An 11,249-nucleotide genomic window follows, 5' to 3' on the forward strand; every position below is an offset into this window, starting at 1 on the left:
AGAAGAAGGGACTAGCGTTTTTAGATGGGTTCCTGGTCCCAGGAGCATGTTTTAAAACCACTGCTCTCCAGCACTTACACATAAAATAGATAAACAAGGATTTACTGTATAGCACTGGAAACTATATTCAGCATCTGGTAATAACCTATAATGGAAAAGAATTTGAAAAAAAATGTATGTAACTGAATCACTTTGCTGTATACCTGAAACAAATACAATATTGTAAACCAACTATACTTCTACATAAATAGATAAACAAATAAATAAGAACTACTGCTGGGATTTCTGTACTGGATGACCTTTTTTTTTTTTTAATTTTTAAAAATTTTGGCCATGCTGTGTGGCTTCAGGACCCAGACCAGGGATTGAACCCAGCCCCCCTGCAGTGGAAGGGTGGAGTCCTAACTACTGGACCACCAGGGAATTCCCTGGATGACTTTTAATGTTTTAGAACCTAGGCAAGGTTAAAAGACTGGAATTCATTTTAAAAGGCAGTGTCGGCTGTTGCTTCTCTGAAAGTGGCTCTGAGGACCACAGGCAAAACCTCCTGCCCATAAGCCCCAGAAGGAGGGGCCCTATGCATGGGGGACCTTGCTCTGCTCTTCTCCAGGTGTAACCTCTAGGTGAGGAGATGGGGCCAAAGAGATGCGTCTGCCCAACACCCATGCCTTCTCCTTCTAGATTATGCGCCAAAGTGCTCGGGACCACAGGTTGATTTACAGGGTCTGTCCTGACTTCATTTGGGGTCTCTTTCCCCAGCATCAGATTGTGCAGCCAGGACCCTGGTGGGCGATGCTTAGTGCAGAGCCCTGATCCTCTAGAAGCACAAGAGCCTTCACTGTGTGGGAAGAGGAGGGCCAGCGAGGTCCCTGTGCAGCCACCCTTGGCCTCTAATGCCAAGGAGTCAGAGACACCTCTGAGATGGAAGTCTCGCCTTCTAGGTCATCACAAAGGTCTGTTCATCAAAGCATACAGATTGAATGCCTGCTTAACAATGTGCTAGCTTGGTGTATAGTCAAATATTTAGTCATATGGCATGTGGGCTACCATTTTACTCACGCCCTGGCCCACAAATAACAGGGGCAGCCATGCCCCTGACTGCATAAAACAGTGCCTCTCCCAGAATCATTATGACTGTCGTCAAACCCAAGTTCCTGTGCCCACAGTGAGGCCAAACAAACTGAAATGTCGGAGCTGGAGCAGAGAAAGGTTAGTATAGCAAGGGTCAAGTAAGGAGGACAGGAAGCTCAGGCCCCCAAAATCCAGAGTCCCCAGTGGTTTTCAGGGAAGAGTTTTTATAGCCAAACTTTGGGCGGAGGGCTACAGGGTGACTTTCTTCTGATTGGTTGGCGGTGAGGTTTGTGCTCCAAGAATCTTGTGCTCAGCCTGAAGTTACCATCCTCCAGCTTGGCTGGGGTGGGGGGGGGCCTTAGTTCCTGTAGAAGAACTCAAAGGTATATTGTTATGTATATTCCTTGAGGAGGAACTAGGACTCTGTTTTCTCACTGCACTATTGTTTCTTCACTGCTTTTCCTTTGTTTGTGCATTCTCTCCCTTCTCTGATTAGAAACTGTTTGATCCACATCTGCCCTTTGGAACTCAGGGAAGGTCTAGGAGCCTGAAGCCTTTTCCTACAAACTAGAAACGGGGGACGAGGTAAGGCTTTTGTATCAGGGAGGACCCCTCAGGGTGCTGCTTGATTTCAATTACACTTATAACAAAGGCACAAATGTTAGAGTGCTAATTTTCTGATGCACTTCATCAGCATAAAAATCCATTTTGGGAAGCAGTGGAGTCTGGACTGCCAGACCCTATTTGAACTCCCACTGTCGCATCCCTTACCCACTTGACCTTGGGGAAGCTTCTTTTGTAAGCCTGTCTGGAAACTGACTGAGTCAGGATTAAATGGGAACATCCATGAAGTACTTTTGGCACCTGCTACATAGCAGTACTCACTGCAAGTGCTGGGACTAGCGGCTTGTAAATCCACAACTTTTGTCTTTGACCTGGTTTCACGTTACCATTCACATTTAGGGCCGAGGACTGTAGAATAATTAAGCTGAAAGAATATGTAGTCGTTTTGCTGAACATAATATTTAGGAGAACAAACTTTGGGCTCAAACCGACCTGAGTTCTGGTCTCCCTCTATCCCCTGCCAGGTATATAAGTCACTGAACCTCTTTGAGACTCAGAGTCCTCAATTATAAAATGACATCAATAATAGTAACTAATTCATTGCACTATCATAAGGATTCAATGAGAAAAATTTGCAAAAATGCTTGTCACACAGAAAGTTGATTATCTTCTTTAAGTGTTATACTTCAAACCTATATTGAATTGCATTCAATATAATATTCTATTGAATTTTATTCAAGAGACAATTTCTCTAATTTACTGGGATATTCTGAATATTGGTGAGGTCTACCAGATGAAAATCAAATTTGTGTGTAATTATTTGGTAAATTCAGGACAGATACTTTTTCTAAATGTTGTTGTTGTTATGTGGTTGTTTTTGTTTTCACTGGAGAACTGTATTATCCTCTGCTTTTGATTCCATTTATCCTGCTGACAGAACATTGTCTTTCATACTTGGACCTTCAAATGAAAAATAATTATCACCCAAACAAAATCATAAAATACGGTGTCATTTCCAGCCCTTTTAAAAGCCTAAGAAAATAGCGATCACATTTGAAGTCAAAGTAAAATGGGACAGAAGAGCTGAGAAAAAGAGAGGTATGTGCTTTTTTTGAAGTCTCTGGAACTTTCCTTGACAGTCACACGCATGTCTTCCTTTCTTCCTTGTGAGCACTTTGTGAAGAGCCGTGACCTTGAATTCACTCAGAGGGACACAGAGACCCATGGAGCTTGGCTCAGCGCATGGGAATTCCGCAGACGCACAAAGTCCAAGAACCAGGGCTACCCGGACACAGGCTGACGCTACATTTGGATTGTGACTAGTACAGTTTGGAGAGATAAAGCGCCAGAGACTCGGATTCCCTTTTCTTTTCTCCTTCCTCCTCCAAAGAGATTATTTAACAGTCTGTTTACACACCTAGCACTTGCTCACTCTAATAATAGCCCCTGAGCCTGAATCCTCCTGCGTCACTGCCTGTCATACAGCGTCCTCAGCTGTTTCCACAACGTGCGTGGCTGGCTCTCAGGGCTATCTGGAAACGTCCAGGAATGTGCAGGGTAATCGGTGATTTTAATTTTAACCATGCATGACGTGAGGGATCTTCTATTTATCGCCAGTGACCTGTCTTTAAAATACAGAGTGTAAGGATGAAAGAAAATCAGGAGAAAACTTTGGTGTGAACCCCTGTGCAATAATATACGTGGATACGTACAAATGTATTTTAAATATATTCACACAAAATGCACATTACTACTATTACTACAACATGTAGTAGTATCAATTTGCTTACACAATTGGGACAAATACCTGTATAGATTAAAACTGTTATTCCATGGGCTTCTGGGGTGCTGAGAGTGTCAGTTTCTTGATCCTGTGCTTGTTACATGAGTGATTTCAGTTTGTGAAAATCCATTGAACAAAAGACTTACTGTGTGTGCATTTTTCTGTATTACATTTCAGTAAACAGTTTTATTTATTTATTAATTTACTTGGCCACGCCCTGCTGGCATGCAGGGTCTCCCCTCCCGACCAGGGATCGAACCTGAGCCCCCTGTAGTGGAAGGGCAGAGTCTTAACCACTGGACTGCCAGGGAAGTCCTCAACAAACAGTTTTAAACATTTACTATTTAATCTCAGTTTTTTGAGGAAAAATGTGATCAAGTGCGACAGCACACCATATACACAAGACAATACATATCTGAACTGTATCAAAGACCAAATAATGTTTGAAAATTTTACAAAGTCCAATAGACCTAAATCTCTCATTTAAAGGGGGTTCTATTTTATCTTTGAGAAATTTCCCTCCCCAAAACCAAAATAACATTTCTTATCTCCTCACAATTATAGCGATGTAATGAATTGAATTTTAAAATAACTCCTCCCTTTGGTCTAACATATTTTTGTTGTAAAGAAGTCTTAAAAACTAAACTGGTACGTATTCTCTGCAAGGCAATATCTATAAAAATACAAGATGTTCATGAATTTGATGAAGAAACTTTGCTTTAGGAATTATTCTAGAAATACACTGCGAAGTCTGTGGCAGTTTTGATATTTAGTCATTCATACACTCAACATGCAATTGACATATTTATTGAGTATCTACTCCATAGTAGGTGTGAGGCTGGGTTCTGGGGATACATTAGTGAACAGGACAGCTGTAGTCCAGCTTTTTTTTTTTTTTTCAAATTTATTAGTAACTTATTACATTATAGAGTATATGCTCCAAGTAAAAGAAAAGAATTTTAAGATTGGTTAGTAAATACTTAGGTATTTTAAAACTTCACATAGTGTCTGTGTATAAAGAGATTTAAAAAGTAAGGGTAGTATAAGATTGAGAAATTAAGGAAAAGCAAGCTGATATAACTACTGATACACTTACTGATGAGCCTCATTAAGAAGTTGGACAGTAGGGATCCTTGTTCCCCTCTTCTTGTCCCAAACATGGGCAAATGTCTAGGGGAAGAGCTTTCATTACTGCACTGCAGATGCGTTTCTGTCTTTCCATCCAGCCTGGCCACTACTGTTCTGCCTCTTCCAGGAAGCCACTTCTCCATCACCAAAACTGTTGGACCTGGGATTCGATAATTCCCTTCTTAGCCTGTTTGTATGGGTTCCCTTTGTCCCTGAGTCTCTCAGGGGTGACACAGAGGGTCCACGTGGAGTCTGCACATAGGTTGGGTTGTCTTTGTGGTCCAGCTTTGATGGAGGACTCCCACAAATTTTATATGTCAGAAGAGAACACAGATATCAAACAAGTCACATAATTCATGATTTGGTTACACATTTAATTTAAAATTACAAAAAAAACCCCCAAACCCCACAACATCTAAAACATGACAAATTATTCAAATTATATTTAATCAAATATTATTTAATCCCAAATGAAGGAGAAGTACAGGCCATTATGATTATGAAAACATGCAATTAAAAGATGTGGACCAGTCTGGAGAAGTGAAATAGGAAAAAAAAATTTGGAATGAACTAAAGATCATGAAAGTTTAAAACCATTTTGACAAATCTGTAAATAGAATCATATACAGCTGTCTTAGAGAATTAGACAGCTGAAAAGCGTGTAAATATGCCCAAGATAAATTATAAATTTGAAAAAACAAGTTGCAAAATAGTGTGTGCTGTGATGTTGTCCTATACTTGTAAATGAAAACAGTTATAACGTACAGTTTTATGTATCTAATACATAATGAAAATATAAAATATGAATATTTGTGTGTGTGTGTGTGTGTGTGTTTGTGACTGGATGTTCACCATAATCTGCTTTTAACTTTTGCCTGGGCATCTGTGTAGATATTTCCCAGCTTTCTTTGCAGTGAGGTGTGGTCAAGTGACTACAGTCTCACAATAGAATATGGCTTTGAGTAGTGGGTGGGTGTAGGGTTTTGCACTCTGCTTTCTCTTCTTTCTTTCCACCAACTGGAACCTGGACGTGATGGTGGCCTATCTCTAACTATGACAATATCATGGGGATGGCAGAGCAATGACTTGGAAGGAACCTGGGTCCTTAAATGACCATATGGAGTAGAATTTCCCTAACAGCTGGAAATTTCCCTAACAGGTGGAATTTTCACCTTAACATTTTTTTTTCACCTTAACATTTTTAAAAAGACTTTACTTTCTTGAGCAGTTTTAGGTTTACAGAAAAATTGAACAGAAAGTCTGTACTCATCATCCCCCCAACCCCCCTCTCAGTTTCTCCTATTATCAACATCACGCATTAATGTAGTATATTTGCAGGGGATGATTATTATTAACTAAAGTTCATAATATTCATTAGGGTTCGCTCATTGTGTTGTAGACTCTATAAGTTTTGACAGATGTAAAATGACAAGTATCTACCATTATGATATCACACAGAGTAGTTTCATTTCCCTAAAAATGTCCCGTGCCCCACCTATTCATCCTTTCCCTGCCCCCCTCCTCCAGGGAAGCCTAAATGTGTTTTTAAAGTCATTTATTCCCTTTGTTATAACAGCTTAATCTTTATCCTAATGTAAATCTTTGTAATTTACAAAGTCTTTACTTTATCCTAATGTAAAGACTTTGTCCCCAGGTGGGGTTTTAGGAAATTATCACTTTAGGATATTTATTTTACTGACAGGGGCTCTCCCTGGCTTAACTTGAATTGGACTCCTAAGCCTGATCTTGGGTTTCCGCTCTCTGTCCTCGAGGAATCCAGTTTGAGCCTGAACACTGCTAAATCAGTTTAGAGAAAATACCCCACCCTTGGTATCTGATCAAATTCCTCATTCCCCACCCTCCACATTTTACCATTCTGGCCTGCCTTCAGCAAGAATTCTGTTGGGTCTAATAAGAATTCCTTACCGTCGATGTTTCCTCTTAGTAATTTTTTGTCCACTGACACCCCAGCCTGTTCCTTGCATGTGAATTCCCACTCGTTCTCGTTGGAGTGGAGTCTCTCCCTCTATGAAGCCCCTCCCCACCCCTTGAAAAAAGTCTGTCTTACCATCTTTAATAAGTGTCATGAATCATTTTTTAACGCTGTAATGTTTGAATTTTTAATGATTACTTATGATTTTGTGACTGGAAAAATAATATATATACACATGTAGATTTACAAATTTTCTTAAATTCAGAGGGATCAAAAGTAATCACGAGGGCTTCCCTGGTGGCGCAGTGGTTGAGAGTCCGCCTGCCAATGCAGGGGACACAGGTTCGCGCCCCGGTCCGGGAAGATCCCACATGCCGCGGAGTGGCTGGGCCCGTGAGCCATGGCCGCTGAGCCTGCGCGTCCGGAGCCTGTGCTCCGCAAAGGGAGAGGCCACAACAGTGAGAGGCCCGCGTACCGAAAAAAAAAAAAAAAAGTAATCACGATATTAATGTGAGTTTAATCTACCTACAGTGCTGTTATAACCGATTGACAGGTGTTATACAACTGAGGCCAAAGCATGCAAATATAACTCCGCCCATGTGCAGGTAACAGCGCAGGGGAGTAATACAAAGAGAAGGCTGCTTTTAAAGAAACTACACAGTGAGATAAATATATAGAGTAAAAGCCGGAGAGCCTGGCAGCTAAACATTCGTTGACCAGAGGCGAATTAGCTTGGAGAGGCTTAGATCTGGGACACTATCACATAGAGTGATGTTTTTCGAAGGCTGTGCAGAAGCCATTTCACCCTGGAACGCAGGGCTGAATAATCCCACTGGTAAGGGTTAGTAGTATGAACCAGTAAGCTTTAGGAGAGGGTTGTAAAATTGTTTCAAGATAGTTTAAGAAATGTGAATACGCACCACTATTCCGCAAATACTTTGTATCAAGACTTTCTTACTTTCGCCTAAAAGTTTTGTTTGTTTGTGTATTTTTAATTCAACACACCTGGCTGACTGTGCCTTAAGGACACTCTAAAAGGAAAGTTGCCTTTCAAGGCTGTTATTGGTATTTGTTCATGTTTATTCGTTGCTTTTGATGGGTCCAGTACAGTACTAAGCAAGTCTATGTGTATGGTCTCATGTCATCTGCACAACATCTGAGGTAGATATTAATATTAAACTCATGCCAGCTCTCCCAACAACCCTATGAGGCGGTTACTATTATTAGAAGATCCATTTCACAAATAAAGACCCTTCCCAAGGACGCATAGCAAGTAAGTGGGCAGAGCCAGTGTTTGAAGTCAGGTTTGTTTCTATTCCAGGCTTGAACTCTTACTCACACTGCTTTGTCTAAGAAGAAATACAGGGGAAACGTTCTTGAGAGGATGGCCTCAAGAAGGAAAACCCCCTAATGGCAGACACATGAAGCTGGTGGACCTTCACTGTCCAGATGGGGAGGCTAAGTCATGTGGCTCTCAGTCACATGCTTGTGGCTGAGCCAGTGTGTGGAACCAGGGCCTCCAGATGCAGAGGCCTTTGCCATTTCTCTCTGTACTTGCAGACGTTTGTGTGGTGGTGATGGGAAGCTTATCTGCCTACCGGAGAATGTCTGTTAGGTCCTCCATTGTTGGTGAAAGACACCAGTCAGGTCCATGTCTTCCACGCTCCTGTTACTTAACATTGAACTATGTGTCTCTCTGAGCAAGAATTCCATGTCTAAAGTTATTACTGTGCTACACCCATCATTTTAAGCATCATTTTAAAATTTTGCTAAATGTATAATCTAGACAAAACGCTTGATTAAGAGCAGGTGGTTGCCAGGGGACGCGAGACGGCATTCACAGAGCACAAACGTCTTCCTAATATAGTTTTTCTAATAAAAAATAGAAAGCTGAGAAAGCAGTAAATTTAACTAGGGTGAGGGAATTGAAAAAATAAACCATGTTTCATGGACTTTTTTTTTTTTTACCATGTTCAATACCATTATTTAAACTCCAGTCAGTATCACAGCCATCTTCTGATGGAGTCAAACTCTTAGAACTTGCCTCTGTGTATGTGGAGTGTCTTACACCTGTGTTATTGTTAACTATAAATAGATGATCTTCAAAACGACTTACTGATCAGGTGTGCAGGATAACTGCTCTGTCACTAAACATGCCTGTGGTGTCTTGTCAGGGACACAGGACAGAATACCACAGAAAGGCTGAGAGAAATGGACTCTAAACTCACCTGGCCCAGAACGTTCTACACACACACACACACACGTGTCTCTTTCTACATGAGACAAAGTGATACCTAGTTGCGTTACCAATTAACATATCTTTCTAGAAGCCCCTCTAAGCATTCCTCATCATACAGTTTGGGGGAAGACACTAGTAATCCCTGAACACCCTCACCCAATACAGACTTCTCCCCTGTGGTTTGCTGTTGCAGCCCCTCATCTGTTTCCCTTGAGAAAGAAAAAAAAAAAAAAAAATGAGGAGCCACCACAATTCAGAAGTCCAGGCATTCACAGCTGGGCCATGTTTTTCTGCTCTTAGACGTAAACAGTCTCACGGCACATCAAGCTCAGACCAGGCTACTCTGAGACCAGGATAAAATGAGACAAAGCCAGGCCACTATACAAGCCAGAGAATATCAAACATTCACTCCCTTAATGAATGTGTAATGGCTGCGTCTGTACCTTGGCAGAGAAACACCCCCGCTTCCTGGCAGCATCCAACGTGGAGCGAAGCCCCACTTCCTTAGACCCTCCCCCAAGTCACCCAACTGGGTTCTTCCAACCAGATTTTTTCTAACACCCTCTCATGGAGATGCTCTGCAACTCCACATGGTGTGTGTTCTCTTTGCTGTGACGAGTAATAAACCAACGTGTTCAGCCACAGGTGGTCCTTGGCTGCAGGGAACTGACCCCTCACAGAGTGGACTAAATGTTTTAATGATTTTATCTGTTTACTTTTTCTCCCATTTCCTCAACTAGACCGCAGGCTTCCAGAGGTCAGAAACCATGCCTATTCTGTCCTCTATTATATTCAAAGTACCGAGGCCTTATCTGGACTGTAGTAGATGCTCAGTATTTGCTGACTTAATAAAAGAAGGTTGGCACGGGGGGGGGCGGGGTAAGGGGGTGGGAATCGGGAGTAGATTCATATTCCCTGCATTCCTCACATCTCTCCTATAAGAGAGGAATTCAGCAGTTAGGTAGTTGTCAGCCCGTGGGGAGGAAGTACTATCAACGTACACTGGAAAATGTACATAAAACCACATTATAAACCATACTTACTCTTATCCTAACATTACTGTTAGCGGTAACAAAAACCATTCCCTTCAAGTTTGGATTTCAACTGTTCCCATCAATAGCTGTGAAGATGTTTTCTTAGTTCCCCCTCCTATATTCTTTATTGCTTTATTGTTTTGCTCTCTAATTACAAAAGCAATACCTATCTATTTCAGTATTTGGAAACTGTGGAAAATGTAGACATATGAAGTACAGAAAATAAACCCATGTCCTGTTCTCAAAGCAGGCTCCTTTTCCCCAAATGCAAGTTTACGTAACCTCGTGGTTTGGAAATTGAGACTCAATATTTAAGTATTTAGAGATTTAAAGAGCAATGCAGATTATGTGAGGTGGTTAAGAAAGGAATTTTCGAAGGTATTAATGAGAGGACTCAGGAATGCCAGCATCCTGCCGCGTCAATCAGCCAATCACCTTCCTGCCTCTAAGGCTTGCTCATCCCACCCTGAATAATGGCCACAGGAAACAAAGTTTCCCTTTATTATCTGTGCCTGAGCTTCAGAGAACCTGGGTAAAACTAGGCTGGCATTGGTAGTTAGGCATAGAGCAATAGGACAGGTAGGGATGGGACAGGAATGGTGGTGGAGAAGTGGTGGTGTGTGCGGGGTGCTTCCTATCTCTGACTGCAGTCCAAGTCTGGTGGCCAGCCTTACATACAGTTCAGGAACTGTTAGCCCTGACCAGCAGGCTCAGAAATACATATCTATATCTATATCTATATCATCTATCTTTTCCATTCCCTTTCCATCCATGATAATTCCTTTTATTATCTTCCTCGATGGATTGCAATCCTTTGAACGAGTTCATCTGACCAAATTGCATATGTTGGGAGAGCATCCGTTGCAATTGTGTACCTCCTTTCTTCTCTTACAAAATCGAGTCATATATTTACCAGACAAAAATCATTATCAAAAAATTGATAATATAAAAACCGCACAGACCAGTGCTGTGGTTCTGATGTCAATAAGCAAAAACGTTAGTTAATACCAACAAACAATATTGTAAGTAATTCACAGACACTTTAGCACTATTTACTCATTACTGCTCACTACAATTTAGCGGTCACTCTGTGCTTATGCATGACGCTAATTATGTGTTAGGTTGATAAAACTGGGGTTGTTAAAACTCTAGCATGTTGGAACACACTAGTAACCGTCTGCTCCATCTAATACATCTCAGGAATCCCTATGATGTCATCAGCAGCCAATCAGAGCTTCTGTTGGCATGTAGTCACTCGACTAAATAACTGTTTACTCCCTACCATGTGCCAGGCATGTACTGAGTACTGTCCCAAAGTAGATGAATGAAACAGTCCCTTTGTGGAGAGCTCATAGTGAATTACCAGTGTAATAACCACACTGTCAGTGTATTACAATAAAAAGCAAAGAAATTGATATTTAACTGGTTTGTGTAACCTTATGAAATTATGATTTTTACTCATCTTTTAAAAATATTAGAAATAGTGCTAATTCCCCA

The sequence above is a fragment of the Pseudorca crassidens genome, chromosome 1, assembly GCF_039906515.1.
Source record: "Pseudorca crassidens isolate mPseCra1 chromosome 1, mPseCra1.hap1, whole genome shotgun sequence".
NCBI classification, from domain to species: domain Eukaryota; kingdom Metazoa; phylum Chordata; class Mammalia; order Artiodactyla; family Delphinidae; genus Pseudorca; species Pseudorca crassidens.